This window comes from Notamacropus eugenii, chromosome 4 (genome assembly GCF_028372415.1).
Source record: "Notamacropus eugenii isolate mMacEug1 chromosome 4, mMacEug1.pri_v2, whole genome shotgun sequence".
Taxonomy (NCBI): Eukaryota; Metazoa; Chordata; class Mammalia; order Diprotodontia; family Macropodidae; genus Notamacropus; species Notamacropus eugenii.
The window spans coordinates 53238602-53255216 of NC_092875.1; the positions used below are offsets into that span (position 1 = coordinate 53238602).

Genomic DNA, 16615 nt, shown 5'->3' on the forward strand with positions numbered 1-16615 from the left:
AGCAGAAATGGAAGAACAATATACAAAATAACTACAATTTTATATATGTATATGTATTATATATACATACATACGTAAAGGGAGCTAAACTCTTAAGTAAGTGTAGTGACCAATTTTTAATCCCAGAGAACTAGTAATTTGAACCTCTTCTCAACGGAAAGGTGGGAATCTGCAGGGGAAGAATGTTGTATACGTTGTGAGAAGTAGTCACTATATTGGTTGGTTTTCTTTATTGTTTAAGATGTTACCTTTCCTGATCCTCCCCCAGCTACTAATACCTTCCCCTCCCACTTCTCCCTAATGACCTTTTATTAATTTTGCATTGACTTATATGAGAACATGCTATTTCCTCTAGTAGACTGTAATCTCCTTGAAGATATGGCTCCGACTTTTGTCTTTGTATGCTGACTGCCTAATTGTACTCTCTTCCTTCCTGCCCAAAGCAGAGCAGCTAAAAATTTTTTGACTTGTATTAAATTCATCCTTCTGAAGATAAAGGAACAAATAAGAAGGACTTCTATTCTGAATCTGATTTGCAATAACAAAAAGGAGGTGGTTGATTGAGTGGAAAGGATAGGAACTATGAGAGGAAGTGCCCAATCTATTTGAGAATTTAGGAGAGAAAAGGGAAGGAAATCCAGATATATTCTGACCTGTACTCTAAATTTTGGCTGAGCAGATTTCAAAGGTTTAAGAGGCAATACAAGTAGACTCTTGTGGACTAAAATTTTACAAAGAAAGTTAGCCCCACAGAATGGCGAAAGATATCAAGAATGAAATTCAAAAGAAAAATAATTTAGATGAGGAAAAGAGGAAGTCAGTTAAAGAGAATGAAGTTAATGATGTAAGGAACTCATCAACCAACTTAAACTTATAAAAGACATTCACAGAAGATGGAAATGAGAGCAGGTAAGTGAGGAGGAATACAAAAGCATTGTATTGGTCTCATAGGAATGTCAGAAGAACTGACAGAAATTCTTATTTCTTATTTTGCTTCTCTTTTCTCTGTCAAGAAGTATGACCTTTGGACTAGAAAAGGCAAACATAGCTAATAGGGATTTCATATCCAGGACAAGTAAGGAGGTAATTGTAAAAAAAAAAAAAAAATCACCTTGCTGCTTTTGATGAATTCAAGTCACTGGGCCTAGATAAATTACTTGTGAGTACTGAAACTGATCGTTGAACCACTTGTTAGTGCTGTTTTGAAAGATCATAGAAAATGGAAGACAAAGATGTTGATGGATTGGGGAGGAGGGGACAGATGTTATGCCAGTTTTTAAAAGGAAGAAGTGGGATCTTCAAAGTAGATGCCAGGAAGCTTGGCTTCTTTTTATGGCAGAATTCAAGAAACTATTGTTATGGTAAAGTATATAAAATTATAGTGAATATCTTTTCACTATATATGTTTATATTTCATATAAGGTATTTAGCATGAAATATAGAAAAACCGTCCCAGGAGTTTGCAGGTTAAGCAGTTTGGAAACCACCACAGCTTGCCAGTGCCCCAGCACCACAAGCCAGCCTTCTCCAGTCCTGCCTGTGCTGACATGGCCTAGAGTGAGCTACACTCCACTCTGAGCCCAATGCAACAGATCCTTCCCGTTGGCCTTCCAGATTGTCTTGGGCTGTAAATCCCTGTAAACCACTCTGTCATTTTGTGGTTTCTGCTGCTCTAGAATTTGTTTAGAATTATTTTTACAGGTATTTTGAGGGGTTTGCGGGAAGAGCTCAGGCAGGTCCCTGCTTCTACTCTGCCACCTTGGCTCCTGTTACGGGAGTTGTTTGAGGGGAATGTATATCCTTCATATAATCCCAAGAACTCAAGAATTGGAAGGGATCCCTTTCCCCTGAAGGGCAATCCCCTCAACAAACATCCCACCCCTCAAAAGTGATCATCCAGCTTTCACTTGAAGGTCCCTAGTGAAGGGAACCCACTACTATTGAGGACTGGTAGTGGGGGGCATTACAGGAACCCAAAACTGGAATTCCCCGCATGGACTGTCTGGAGAAGAATTCACAGACTCAAGCATTGCTGAGGTCAAGGTAAAGATTTATTATGCTTTTCAGCAGGCAAGAGTTCTTAGGGAACCTGCAGCCTTAGAAGGGTACAGGTAAAATTTATATAGGATATTCCATAGTAAAGCATGTGCCAAGTGTGCTAATTAGGTGATTCAGGGTAGGATTAGGGAGTGGTTAAGAAGTGGTTAGTTCTTAAAGGAACATGTACTTTTGGTATCTACTGCTCAGGTGTTTTACCCAGAGTTGATCAGGAAATAGCCTGAGAGGGGGTCTACGTGGTGGTTGTTTTTAGACCTGAAACATCACTAAGTCAACTAATGATCAGAGCTGACTGAGAAATAGCCAGGCTACCCTCATCAATGTCTTGTTAGACAAGATAAACGTAAGGGAGTATAGGTATATCTAAATTTAGGATACGTATGATTGGTCAGTGAGTAGCAAATGTCTTTATGACCCAGTGCACAGCCTGTTCAGCCAGTACACAGCTGGTTCAGACTAATAAGTTCTATAGGTGCAATTAGCTGCTGTATCAGGAAGGGGGATAACAGTTGTTGCCAGGGCAGGCTGTGTCCTTGGACTGGGGAGAAACTGCCTGGGATAGTGTTTTGAGGCTAGGGAGAAATGTGATTTTTAAAGACAAATGTGATTTTAGACTTGGAGTCCAAACACATACACCCAAGCACCCTGAAGCAGTTGATTCCACTTTTAGCCAGCTCCCATTGTCAGGAAGTCCTCTCGGTAACTTTCTTCTATTGCTCCTCGTTCTTTTCACTGGGGACCAAGCAGAACAAGTTGAATCCATCTTCCACATGAAGACAGCAATAATGTCTCTTCATGTCTTTTCCAAACTCTTTCCACTGATCCTCATATGGTGTAGTCAGTCTCCAGTCTGCTACTAACCTTCAGGTCAATAAAAAGGTTTGGGGCAGGGGTGGGGAATCTGAGGCTTTTCTGTAAAATTTGGATTCAGTCAAAAGGCCACACATAAGGCTATAGAAGGTCAAATGTGGCCTCAAAGCTGTAGGTTTCCCTTCCCTGGTTTGGGGGATAATGGCTTTTATAATAAGTACAAGTTTGTTGACAACAATCACTACCAAAGTGTTCAAGATAGGCCTCCCCTAATCTCTACCTGTGGCCATGGTTAGAAAGGGATAACCCTGATATTGCCAATATTAAATATACCCATATTATATCATTTTAGCCAAATCACCTTTGCTGATAAGCAAGTACTACTTTTTTTTTTCTCTCTGCTGTTATCACCTCTGTTTAAGGTAATTAGACACATGACAAAGGAAGGAAGGAGGGAGGGAGGGAGAGAGGAAGGAAAGAAGGAAGACTCCACATACAAAGCCTTCCCCTACGCCCCACTCTAAGTAAAGATTTACTTCCCAACTGTAAAAGTGCTTAAAAGTCTCTATATAGAGCTACTCACCTGAATCATTATACTGATTATACTTTAACCTTCTGAGATGTAAATTCATAGTCTAAGCCTGAGTTTACATTGATTGTCCTGGGATCTTGGATGCTGAAGTATGAGGAAGCAAATGGAGGGGATACTTGTATTCTGGATAAACTGCACTTACTCTGAGAGAAAAATAGGGTTGAATGCCCTGGGCTGGCTGACTCCAAGGATAAGGTATGGAAGAAGAGGTTGAGAGGAAGAGCTGAGAACTAATTCCCAATATAGGGCAGCTAGGTGGTACAGTGGATAGAATGCTGGCCCAGAGTCAGGAACACCTGAATTCAAATCCACTCTCAGACACTTAGAAGCTGTGGGACCCTGGACAAGTCACTTAACCCTGTTTGCCTCAGTTGCTCTTTTGTAAAATAAGCTGGAGGAGGAAATGGCAAACCACTCAGTATCTCTGCCAAGAAAACCCCAAAAGGGTTCAGGAAGATTTGGTCAAGACTAAAACGATTCAACAATTCCCAGTATAGTTACTTGTAGGATCAAGAGTAACTGACAAAATCCCAGTAAAATTATACCTTTTACCTTTGTTATTTTAATCCTTTGTTTTTGACCTGTAATACTTATCGCAAAAACCTACTTTAAAATTTACATGAATGAAGCTTGGTGTGGTGAAAAGAACACTGGACTGGAAGCCAGAGAACCTGGGTCCCAGACATAGCACTGTCATTTACTACGTATTTGATCTTGGGCAAGTCACCGTAATTCTCTGGGTCTCAGTTTCCTGCTCTGTAAAATGAGGAATTTGGATTTGATGATCTCTAAGATTCTTTCCAGCTCTATATCTGTGGTCTGAAGGTCATTGTGCTGGCTAAGAAATATAAGAAAGGAAGAGGTTTGTCCTTCATCCTTCCCGCCTGTCTTCACCCCAGAAGTCAGTTCAGTTTGTCCTCAACTGGCTTCTGGGAAAAGAAGTGACATTTGGAAACTTGCAGAGGATAACTTGGCTGATTAGAGGGGTAAAAAATCAATTATATCAAAGAAGATGTTATGGGCCCCTGGCACCATACCTCTTCTTGGAATAATGATCATTTCCCAATAAGTAATTTATGATTCTTTGACTCCAAAAGAAAGACTGAAATAGTAGTATTGTGGAATGAAGAGTGGGTCTAGATTTTAGAGATTGTCTAATTCAGTGCCCTCATTTGACAGAAGAAGAAACTGAAGTCTAGAAAAGTGATTTGTCCAAGGTTATACAGGTGTATGCCTCTTGAGATAGCATGTTGAGCTTGGAGACAAGTAGACCTAGGTTCGAATCCTGCCCTGACACTACCTATGTGATGCTGAGCAAATCACTTAATTTCTCTGCACCTCAGTTTTTTTATCCATAATATGGAAACAGTAATAGCACAAGGGAGAATCCAAATGATCTAATTTATGTAAAGCTCTTGGTAAACTTAGAAGTACTTTACAAATGTTAGCTATAACTAGTGAGTAAAATAGATGTAGGAATTTATTTCAAGTATTCTGACTTCAAAGACAGTAAGAATGTCCTTTCCATACCATCTCTCATACTCTGTTCCATTTAATGTTCACTCTGCTACTTCTGCCACCAGCTAAAACAATATCTGGACAATTTAAAATACATTGGAGTACAACATTAAAGGGATCACAGGTCCTAATATAATTCTAAAAGTAATTGGTGGTATTTGAATCTCTCCAAACTTTTGTTGCCATGAAAGAGAACTTAAGCCTCCCATAGAAAGTCATGTAGTCACCTTTTCAGACAAAATACTTAATCAAATGCCAATGGGTCCAACTCTAGTATATAACAAACTAGATGACTTCTAAAAGGTTCCTTCCAGGTCCAAATTTATACTCCTTAGCCACATGTTCTTTCCACTGATTTAGGGGTAAGTAGTGGCTAGAATAATAATGGCTAGCATTTACATATCATTTTAAGGTTTGCAAAGCATTTTACAAATATCTCATTTGATCCTCACAACAACCCTGGAAGGTAGGTGTTAGTATATTCCCATTTTATAGATGAGGGAACATTTTTTTTATATATGAGATTAAAGTGAACTTGAGCAGGTTCACAGAACTAATAGACTTCCTTTTTTTTTTTTTTTAACACAGGCACATTTTTATATAATGGCATAGCAAGAACAGTAGATATAAAGTATCACTCCCCCCTAAAATATGAATGCTGGTTCATATTCAAGTTGTAATTTAGTGAAATACCTAGGTCATTCAGCTAATAGGCTTCTGAGGCTGGTTTTAAACTTACATCTTCCTGATTCCAATATCCACTGAGCCATCTATTATAAGGAGTACTTGCTTTCCTATCTCACTACAATCTGTGCAAATGTTTTATTTCCCTTATCAGTCTGAGCTCTTGGAGGGTGGGACAGCCTTGTTTTATTCATTGCTGTACTACTTACTTCACATCTTCTAGTAATATATAAGGCACTGAATTTAGAATGAGAAGCCCTAGATTCCTCTTATCAATCAACTTTAACGACCTTGGGCTTGTCACTTCACCCATCTGGTGCTGTTTCCCATATGGAAAATGAGAAGGTTGAACAAGATGCTCTCTGCTGTTGCTTTCACTTCTAAATCTCATAATCTTATGATTGCTTGATAAATGTTGAATTTAATCAAATTGATTCCAGTGCATATGTAGTTTGCTTGTTTAGCCACTGAATGGTGATTGTGCCATGCTTTGGGAACTAATCATTTCTCCCTTCACAGCTTTATTAGTTGTCTTGCAAAGATAAAATAATTATGTTTTCTTAATTAGGTCTAACTCTTTATTAACCAAAATATAGCTTGGAGCAAATGTCTTTGCTTTTGTATTTGTATACCCAATGCTTAGCACTGTGCTTGGTACATGTTATAGTAAACACATAATTAGTCCTCCCTCCTTCATTTCCTTCCTCCTGCTCTCCTTTTTCCCTCCATCTTTTTGTTCTCCTTCTCTCTTCCTTCCCTTCCTCCCTCCCTTTTTCCCACTTTCCCTTCCCCCTCTCTCCTTTCATCTCTCCCTCCCTCACTTCTTTCCTTCCTTCCTCATGTGAGAGACAGTGGGGTATAGTGGAAGGAGTCAGAAAGATCTGGGTTTGAATCTTACACCCAACATTATTGTTGTATTGGAGGAAGGGATGAATTTCTATCTGTAAAAGGGGGGGATTGGTGTTATTTATTTCCCAGGATTGTCACAAAGATTAAGTGAGATAATGTATGTAAAGTACTTTGATATAAATGTCAACTGTAATTATATCAACAAAATTGCCACACTTCCTATTATTTACATGAGTGTTGATTACTTTCCTTCTATGATGTTTAACTAACTTCAATACCTTTAAAATTTTAAAGTTTATAAAGAATGTTTAATGCAAATATTACTATCCCCTTTGATAGATGAGATAAGGTACATCATACAGCACTTTGTAAACCTTAAAGCTATATAAATGGTGGCCATTTTCCTAAAAGTAAGCTCTGAAGATTGTTTTTTTAACATGCCAAAACAAGGTACATTTATTAGACTATAAGATTATCTTATGTATGAAGTGGTGCAAGCTAGGTTCTCCTTAAGGTTGGTAGCCACCTAACATTTTAGCTGTGGAAAAAATGATCTTAAACCACATTCTCTCCTTGAGTGTTCTTAGATCTAACCGGTTGTTTTCAGTTCAGCTCCCCATAACTTCATGCCTAGCCCATTTTCATGGCATATGGCACATTTCAGAATTATGAGCTGGCCACACCAAAGATATTCTTAGAATATGACAACCATACAAATGGCACTTAAACTTATCTAACCAGTAAACACATAGCTTAAAATTTCCAACTCTGACAGACAAGTACAATTGTTAATCTTGTCTGGTGAATGATGTTCTCATTCCAGTCATGTACAGAGGCCTGAGACTAGTTCAGAAAGCTGGGAAGTGGCCTTTGCAGCAAATGGTGCCCACTGCCCAGGACAAAATAGGAGCAGTTTGGTTTAATTGTCTGAATAAGACTTTGGACTTGGTCTCAGGAGAATTTTCTAGCCGGATTTGGGGGTCCCAGAAGGCCCCCTGCTTCCTTGGTGGCAGCCCGAGAAGGGGCAAGGTCAAGCATCTTCTGAATGTTTTGTCTAATAGACATGGTAGAGAGGATATAAAGAAAGATGAAGGAACAGTCTGTATAATCTTCCCCTAACAAATTTTAATGAGATAATCCTTGGATGTAGGAATGAGAAGTGAAGGGAAGCTTGGCTATCACCCTGCCATCAAATATGGAGTTAAACATTGCCATCAGGACAGTAGCCAGTAGCAAACATAGATTGCATTAGAACCACTGGTGGATTAGTTTCTCTGGCTGCCTCTGCATTTTATTCTTTTGTTGATGCCCAACAGATTGTGTTACTATTTCCTTCTTCTTTACCAATTTTTTGCTCTGCTATTCCACTTCACCATTTAATCTCTTATACTTGTCCGTCCTGTAAACCAGCACCCAAGTTATACCTTCGGTCAGCAGCGCCGTGCACTTGGAGATGAAAACAAAGAGGAGAGTGTCCTCGAACATGGTGCTCATCCTGCCCCATGCCTCCAGTTCTCTGACCCTCCCTGCTTCCCCCCAATCCCCCAGGGGGCATGGAAACACCTCAGCTCTGAAGATTCTTATCCCAACTCCTGTTCTCTCTAATGGGTGGGTTCCCAGAGCTTGGCTACATCAGAACTCTAGTTCTTGGAGTTCTAGGATTGTAACTGAATAATCCTCCAATGCCATTGATTCAAACCCTTATTGATGTGCCTCCCTCTAAGACTGTTAGTTGAAAATCAATTTAGTTAGGCTTAAGTGACCTCTGGAAAGGGCTATTTACTAAGATGATATAATAAGAATACTAAAGATGTGTATAAAACATTTCCCCAAATGTCTTTGACACATTCTCCCACAAAAATAGAGTTGAGGGAAAAGTGATCTCAAGCTTAGAGAATGCAAAAGAGTGGCAAAGAGATAACAGCTGGAAATCCTCTTTGCTCATCTGTGAAGTGTTCAAAGTTCACCTTATGAATGAGGGAGTTTCTTTTTGGGGCTCCTTATAAATCTGAGTCCAGTCTATCCTTGGTTCCTGATGCAGGCGCTGCCACTAGCTGTAGCTTTTCTGTGGGGGACAGTGAGAAAATAACTACAACAAAGAGGACCCAGGAAGTCCAAAATCTGCTTGACCCATCAAAATCTTACAGTCCTTTTTTAGGCAAAGGGAAAATTGGGAGAAGGGAGAGAGAGGCAGGAAGGAGACCTGGGCAAAATCAAGGCCAAGGCCAAAGCTAAGGACTCCTTCCCTCTATCCTCCTCAGGGGTGTCCTGGAAATTTTCTGGAAATTGACTCCTTTTCAACTTGTTTTATAACTTATAGATTTCTAGAGTATGAGCAAGTTTCTTCAGTCTATTTGCACTATTCTGGTACAATGTCATTACAATGCAGAGGTCTTTTATCCTTTAGTCTAAGGACCTGTAAGTGGCTGATTGAGTCAAGTACAAACCTAGTTATAGTTTCAATACCAAAATGGCCTTGAAGTGGTTTTGGCCTCTTTTGTACAAGGAAACTGAGGCTCAGAGTCTAAATGACTGGCCCAAGGCAACACAGCCACCAAATCCTTGAAGCCAGTTTCATCCAGTTTCAAGTGCAGCACAAACTCTCTGTTGTCTCTTCAGAATCAAAGGGATTTGTGGTATGTTTCTAGAGGTCAGGTATTTCAGGGATATTTTATTAATATTTGCACTCTTCCTGCTAAGTGTAACAATTTGTTCAGAAATAAGTATCTTTAGGAAGCAGCCCTGTAACTAGTCAATGGACACTTTTTCCTCCCTTTTGGCTCTTCTCCACCTTGCAAACAGACTTCTCTCTGCCCTTTTGCTGAACTGAAACGTAAAACATGGCCACTCCCTTAACTTCCTGCCTGTCCTTATGACCATGTGGCCCAAATAGAAGAACAGTTTCCCTAGGCCTGAATAATAGGTCCAACCCCAAGGAATTCCACTCGTGGGAGTTTTTTTCTTTGGCTTGTTCCCAAGCCAACAGGGTAGTGTGCTTAGAAGCTTCAGTTCCATTTGAAAGCTAACAAGCATCCCGGTTGCCTACAACCCATTTTCCATTTAATTAAAAAAAAAAAAAAAGATTAAGCACATAACTGTGTAGAGAGCATGGCATATAGAATGTAAGCTCCTTAAGGATAGGGCTTGTTTTTGCTTGTCTCTGGATCCCCAGCACTTAACAGTTTCTGTTACATAGTGAAGAATAAATCCTTGTTGACTGGCTAACTAAAACACTGGTTGGAACTTCTGTTATCTGACCACAAAAGTAATTGTAGCTTTGCCATAGATTCTAATAGACTTGCTAAGCTAAATTAATAGTGCAAGTTAGATAAGAAGGTCATGAAAAGCCTACTTAAAAGAAAATGTAATAAAACACTTTTTTGGGATCCAGACTGTGACTTCATGGCCATTTTCCATGAGGAAATTCCGCTTCCCAGTTCAGATAGGTAACTAACTGTAACACAATTTCTGTTTTCAGAGGGTTCCACAATGGTGTTAAATGAGTTGTCTAGGATCACAGAGACAGTAGGTGCTAAGGGCAGGGCTTGAACTCACGGTTTCCTGATTCTAAGGTAAGGTCTTTGCTGTATTTTCACCTTTCCACCACTACCAAGCTGCCTTTCTTAAGTACATTAAGTCAGATTAATATTTCTTTAAAAAAATTTTTTTTTATCATAGACAGGCACAGTGATGTTTGATAGAGACTTGGTGATGATGTGGAAAGAACACTGAACTTGGGCTCCGGTACTAACTAGCTCTGTGACCTTGATCATATAAAGCTCTCAAAATCACATCTGTAAAATGGAACTAACACCTTACCTTCAGATCCCAGAACTGCTGTCAACATCAAATGAAGTAACTGATGGGAGACCCTATGTAACTCTATAACATTATATAAATGCAAACTCTTGTTTTCACTATGTTATTCCCCTGATTTAAAAAAAATTGTTCAATGGCTCCCACTAACTACAGGATAAAAGTCACTTATTGAAAAATAATTCTTTTATTTTTAAACTCTGTAGTTTCTCAGTCAAGATTTCCCCCTATTTCACCACAATCTAGCTTTCAAATCTTACTTCTCACTACTCCTCAACATGAACCTGCCACTCTGGTCAGACTGGTTCCCTAATAAGCCTTATTTATTTGCACTTCCACATGTCTGCTTATGATGTACTGCCCTACCTTGAAGAAGGTATATTCTCTTTCTGTATGCTATTTTCTGCCTAAATTACAACCAAACGTCATTGCCTATCATAATTCTTGCTTTTTGTGTGAAGATGTGCAAAATAACCTTAACATAGTCATCTCTCTTTCCGCTGAATTTCTCACCTGTTGCATTTAAATTAATGATATGCTTCACTGAATTTTTCAGTTAAAAAGGACTCCAGAGACCATCTTATCTAATCCATATCCAAAAAGTATCCCCCCAACTTTACAATAGACCTTATGAGTGGCTAAAGTAGACTCCCTACAACTTTTACCCACTGTTCTCAGGTCTGCCTTTTGTGGTCAGACAGGATTATGTCTAATTCTTTTTTCACATCACAGCTTTTGAAGTACTTGAAGATGACAATCATGTTCCCCTGATCTATTAGACAGTATATTATCTATTAGAGAAATTTTAGGGGTTTTTATTAATTTATTTTTAATTTTCAACATTCATTTCCACAAGATTTTGAGTTTCAGATTTTCTCCCTATTTCTCTCTTCCCCCCCACATCAAGATGGCATGTATTCTGATTACCCCTTCTCCCAGTCTGCCCTCACTTTTATCACTCATCCCCCTTAATGCCATTCCCCCTTGCTTTCTTGTAGGGCAAGATAGAGTTCTATACCCCATTGCCTTAACATTTATAAAGTGTTTGCTATGTAACAGGCACTGCTAAGTGCTGGGAATCCAGAGAAAAGCAAAAATGAGCCCTACCTTATTTCTCAGTTGCATGTAAAAATAATTGTTTTTAAAACTTTGAGTTCCAAATTCTCTCTTTTTCCCTCCTCACCCACCCTCATTGAGAAGGCAAGCAATTCAATATAGGTTATACATGTGTAGTTATGCAAAACACTTCCATAATAGAGTTTGAAAGACTAACTATATTTCCTTCCATCCTATCCTGCTCCCCCCACTCATTCTATTTTCTCCTTTGATCCTGTCCCTTCTCAAAAGTGTTTGCTTTGTTTGAGATAAAATTCATTTTATCTCCCCCTCTCTCCTTCTCCCAATATATTCCTCTCTCACCCCTTAATTTTATTTTTTAGATACCATCCCTTTATATTCAACTTGCCCTGTGCTATCTATCTATCTATCTATCTATCTATCTATCTATCTATCTATCTATCTATCTATCTATCTATCTACATATATATTTCCTCCAACTACCCTAATACTAAGCAAGGTATCATGAGTTACAAATATCATCTTTCCATGTAAGAATGTAAGCAGTTCAATTTTAATAATTCCCTTATGATTTCTCTTTCATATTTACCTTTTCATGCTTTTCTTGATTCTGGTATCTGAAGGTCAAATTTTCTATTCAGCTCTGGTCTTGTCAGCAAGAATGCTTGAAAGTCCTCTATTTCACTGAATGTCCATTTTCCCCCCTGAAGTATTATACTCAGTTTTGCTGGGTAGGTGATTTTTGGTTTTAATCCTAACTTCTCTGGCTTCTGAAATATCGTATTCTAAACCCTTCAATCCCTCAATGTAGAAGCCTGCTAGATCTTGTGTTATCCTGATTGTATTTTCACAATACTCAAATTGTTTCTTTCTGGCTGCTTGTAATATTTTCTTCTTGAACTATAAACTCTGGAATTTGGCTATACTATTCCTAGGAGTTTTCCTTTTGAGATCTCTTTCAAGAGGTGACTAAAAGATTCTTTCAATTTCTATTTTACCCTCTGGTTCTTGAATATCAGGGCAGTTTTCCTTGATAATTTCTTGAAAGATGATGTCTAAGCTCTTTTTTTTTCATTATGGCTTTCAGGTAGTCCAATAATTTTTAAATTATCTCTCCTGGATCTATTTAACAGGTCAGTAGTTTTTCCAGTGAGATATTTCACATTCTTTTCTATTTTTTCTTTCTTTTGGTCTGTTTTATAACTTCTTGATTTTTCATAAAGTCATTAGCTTCCATTTGCTCCATTCTAACTTTTAAGGAATTATTTTCTTCAGTGAGCCTTTGGATCTTATTTTCCATTTGGCCAGTTCTACTTTTTAAGGCTTTCTTCTCCTCATTGGCTTTTTGGACCTCTTTTACCATTTGTATTAGTCTATTTTGTAAGATATTATTTTCTTCAGTATTTTTGGGGTCTCCCTTAGAAAGTTGTTGACTTATTATTCATGATTTTCTTGCATCACTTTCATTTCTCTTCCCAATTTTTCCTTTATTTCTCTTGATTTTCAAAATCTTTTTTGAGCTCTTCCATGGCCTATGACCAATTCATATTTTTCTTGGAGGCTTTTAATGTAGGAGCTTTGACTTTGTTGTCTTCTTCTGGTTGTATGTTTTGATCTTCTTTGTCACCAAAGTAAGATTCTATAGTCTGAGGTTTTTTTTTTAATACTGTCTGCTCCTCTTCCTAGCCAAATATTTGACTTTCTAAGCCTTTGTCAATGTAGAACTCTGCTTCCAGTGGGAGTAGAGATAGGGGTGGGTATACTGTCCCAGACTTCAGTGGTTTTGTTTCAGCTACTGGATCCCCCACTGTCTGTGGGTCCAAGAGCTCTGGAAGCAGCCACTCTGCTGTTGCCGCCACTGGTGCCACCATCTCTACCACCCCAGGGTCAGGGTGGGGCCGGAACCCAGTCAGACCATGCTCCTCTTTCACCCAGGTCCCACAGAGTTTTCCCACTGGTCTTCTAAGTTGTCTTTGGCATTTGTGGGTTCAGAAGTCTGGAAACAGCCAAAGCTGCAAGTGATTCAGTCCCCTGAGACCTGCTCTGGTCCTGTCTCTGCTGGGGTGGCCCACACTGGAATGCGCTCTGCTCCCAGTGGGTGTGATATACCTTTCCTCTTAACCTTCCAGGTTGTCTTGGGCTGTAGATTTGTTTCACTCTGTCATTTTGTGGGTTCTGTAGTTCTGTAGTTTGTTTAGAGTAATTTTCTGTAGCTGTCTTTTATTAAGCTAGATATTAAAAGTGATTTGCAAAAATAGGTAAAACAATGCCAATCTTCTCACTTATTTTTTTTGTTTTGTTTTGGAACATATAGTTATTTTTCTTTAAAAGTATGTTAGTTATGTTAATGTGATGGGTTTGTTATTGTTATCTGAAATTTTAAAAATTTGAATAGGATAAATCCTAACATAATCCACAGAAACAAAAGCTCTTAGGGAAGGAGTTCTCAATAATTTTTAGGAGTGTAAAGGCCTTCTGAGACCAAAGAGTTTGAGAACTGCTATTCTAGCCCATTCTTCTGCGGACCTTTCTTGAAACCAATCCAGGTGACTATAAAGAGAGGAAATACTAGGACCCTGACTTTTTGATATACTTTGGTTTGCCCCTTCTGAAAACAGATATATGAAGCAAAGCAGGAAGTTACAAGAACACACAAGTCAAAATCCCTTTTTGTTAAGGACCTCCTGAAGGTTCCACATCCCTTTTGTGTAATCCATTTCAGAGTCTAAGCCTGAAGTTGTTCCTTAGAGCTAGCCTAACACCCTCATGCCATTGTCCCATTTTCCATGAGGAGGACTTATCTCCCTAACAGAGTTCCTCCATGGCATGACCCAATCTTCATACTCTGGATCTCCTTCAGGTGCCTAACATTGTTATGAACATTACTCAAAATATTTGTTGTCTTAAGGGGAAAATACTTTGGTACATTATATTATGTAAAAACACTGGTAATTAGAAACTGTCTTTAAAATAAAAAAAATAACTTTCCTAAAGTTGCAGGATATAAAATAAACCCAAGCAAATCCTTGGCATTTTTGTATGTTACTAACAAAGCCCAACAGAAAGAGACAGAAAGAAAAAATCCATATATAGTTACTGTAGACATTACAAAATATTTGGGAGTCTACCTGCCAAAACAAACCCAGGAACTATATGCACACAATTACAAAACACTTTTCACACAAAGAAAGTAACATCTAAATAACTGGAAAAACATCAGTTGCTCATAGAGCTAGAAAAAATAATAACAAAATTTATCTGGAAGAACAAAAGTCCAGAATATCAAGAAAAGAAAAGAAATGCTAGGGAAGGTAGCCTAGCATTACCAGATCCTAAATTGTATTATAAAGCAGGAATCATCAAAACTACTTGGTACTGGCTAAGAAAAAGAGTAGTGGATCAGTGGAATAGGTTAGGTACATAAGACACAGTAGTCAATGAATATAGTAATCTACTCTTTGATAAACCCAAAGACCGCAGCTTCTGGGATAGGAACTCTCTATTTGACAAAAACTGCTGGGAAAACTAGAAAATGGTATGGCAGAAACTGGGCATAGACCAATATCTTACACCATATACCAAAATAAAGTCAAAATGGGTACACAGTTTAGATATAAAAGCCGATACTATAAGCAAACTGGGAGAGCAAGGAATAGTTTAGCTGTTAGATTTATGGAAAACAGAAGAATTTATGACCAAACAAGAGATATAGAACATTATGAAATGCAAAATGAATAATTTTGATTACATTAAATTGAAAAGGTTTTGCACAAACAAAGCCAATGCAACCAAGATTAGGAGGGAAGCAGAAAACTGGGAAAGAATTTTTATAACCAGTGTCTCTGATAAAGGCTTCATTTCTAAACTATATAGAGAACTGAGTCAAATTAATAAGAATACAAGTCATTCCCCAAGTGATAAATGGTAAAAGGATATGAACAGGCAGTTTTCAGAGGGAGAAATTAAAGCTCTAAATCAGTATTGATTAGTGAAATGCAAATCAAAACAACTCTTAGGTACCACCTAATCATACCTTTCAGATTAGCAAACATGACAGAAAAGGAAAATTATAAATGCTGGAGATGTGGGAAAATTTGAACACTCATGCATTGTTGGTAGAGCTGTGAACTGATTCAACCATTTTGGAGAGCAATTTGGAACTATGCCCAAAGGATTATAAAAATGTGCATACCCTTCAACCCAGCAACACCACTTCTAGGGTTGTATTCCAAAAAGATCATAAAAATGGGAAAATGACCCAAATGTCCAAAAACATTTATAGCAGCTTTTTTTGTTAGCTAAGAAATGGAAATTGAGGGAATGCTCATCAATTGGGCTGAACAAGTTGTGGCATATGAATGTAATGGAATACTATTGTGCTATAAGAAATGAAGAAAAACCTGGAAAGACTTACATTTAACTGATGCTGAGTGAAGTGAGCAGAACCAGGGGAACACTGTACAGTTACAACCGCATTGTTCGATGACTAACTTAGATAGACTTACCTCTTCTCAGCAATGCAAAGTACTAAGACAACTCCAAAAAGTTCATGATGCAAAATGCTATCCACATTCAGAGAAAGAAGTATGGAGTCTGACTGCAGATCAAAGCATACTATTTGCTCTCTTTTTTGTTTTGCTTCTTCTTTCTTGTGGTTCATTCCATTGGTTATAATTTTTCTTTACAACATGACTAATGTTGTTAAACTAATGTTTAATTTTAAAGTATACGTAGAACTAATATCAGACTGCATGCCATCTTGGGGAGGGAGGAGGAGAAAATTTAAAACTCAAAAACTTGTGGAATTGAATATTGAAAACTAAAAATTACTCTTAAAAAATGATCCAAAAAATGAAATAAAAATTAGAATATAATACCCAACTAGGAATAATTGTTGACACTTTATTATCTATATGTTTATATTATGTAGATTAGAATAGTAGACTGAATGTTGGGTTTAGAGTTCAGAAAGACCTGGGTTCAAATCCTAACTCTGACAGACACCAGTAATGTGACTCTGGGCACATTTTAATCTCTGCGCTTCAGTTTCTCCATAAGTAAAATAATAATATTTGTGGTAACTACCTCTAAGACATGTTGGAAGGTTCAAAAAATGCCATGGATGTAGGAGGTACTATAGGACAGTGCGGTGAGAGGACCTGAATTCAAACTCCCTGATACTGTGACCTTGAGCAAGTCACTTGATTTTGG

General features: G+C 38.1%; 1 pseudogene; it reads right to left on the reverse strand.

Moving 5' to 3' along the window:
* Positions 1 to 7353: 7353 nt before the first annotated feature.
* On the reverse strand, positions 7354 to 8005 carry LOC140498100 (calcium load-activated calcium channel-like; annotated as a pseudogene).
* Positions 8006 to 16615: the final 8610 nt, after the last annotated feature.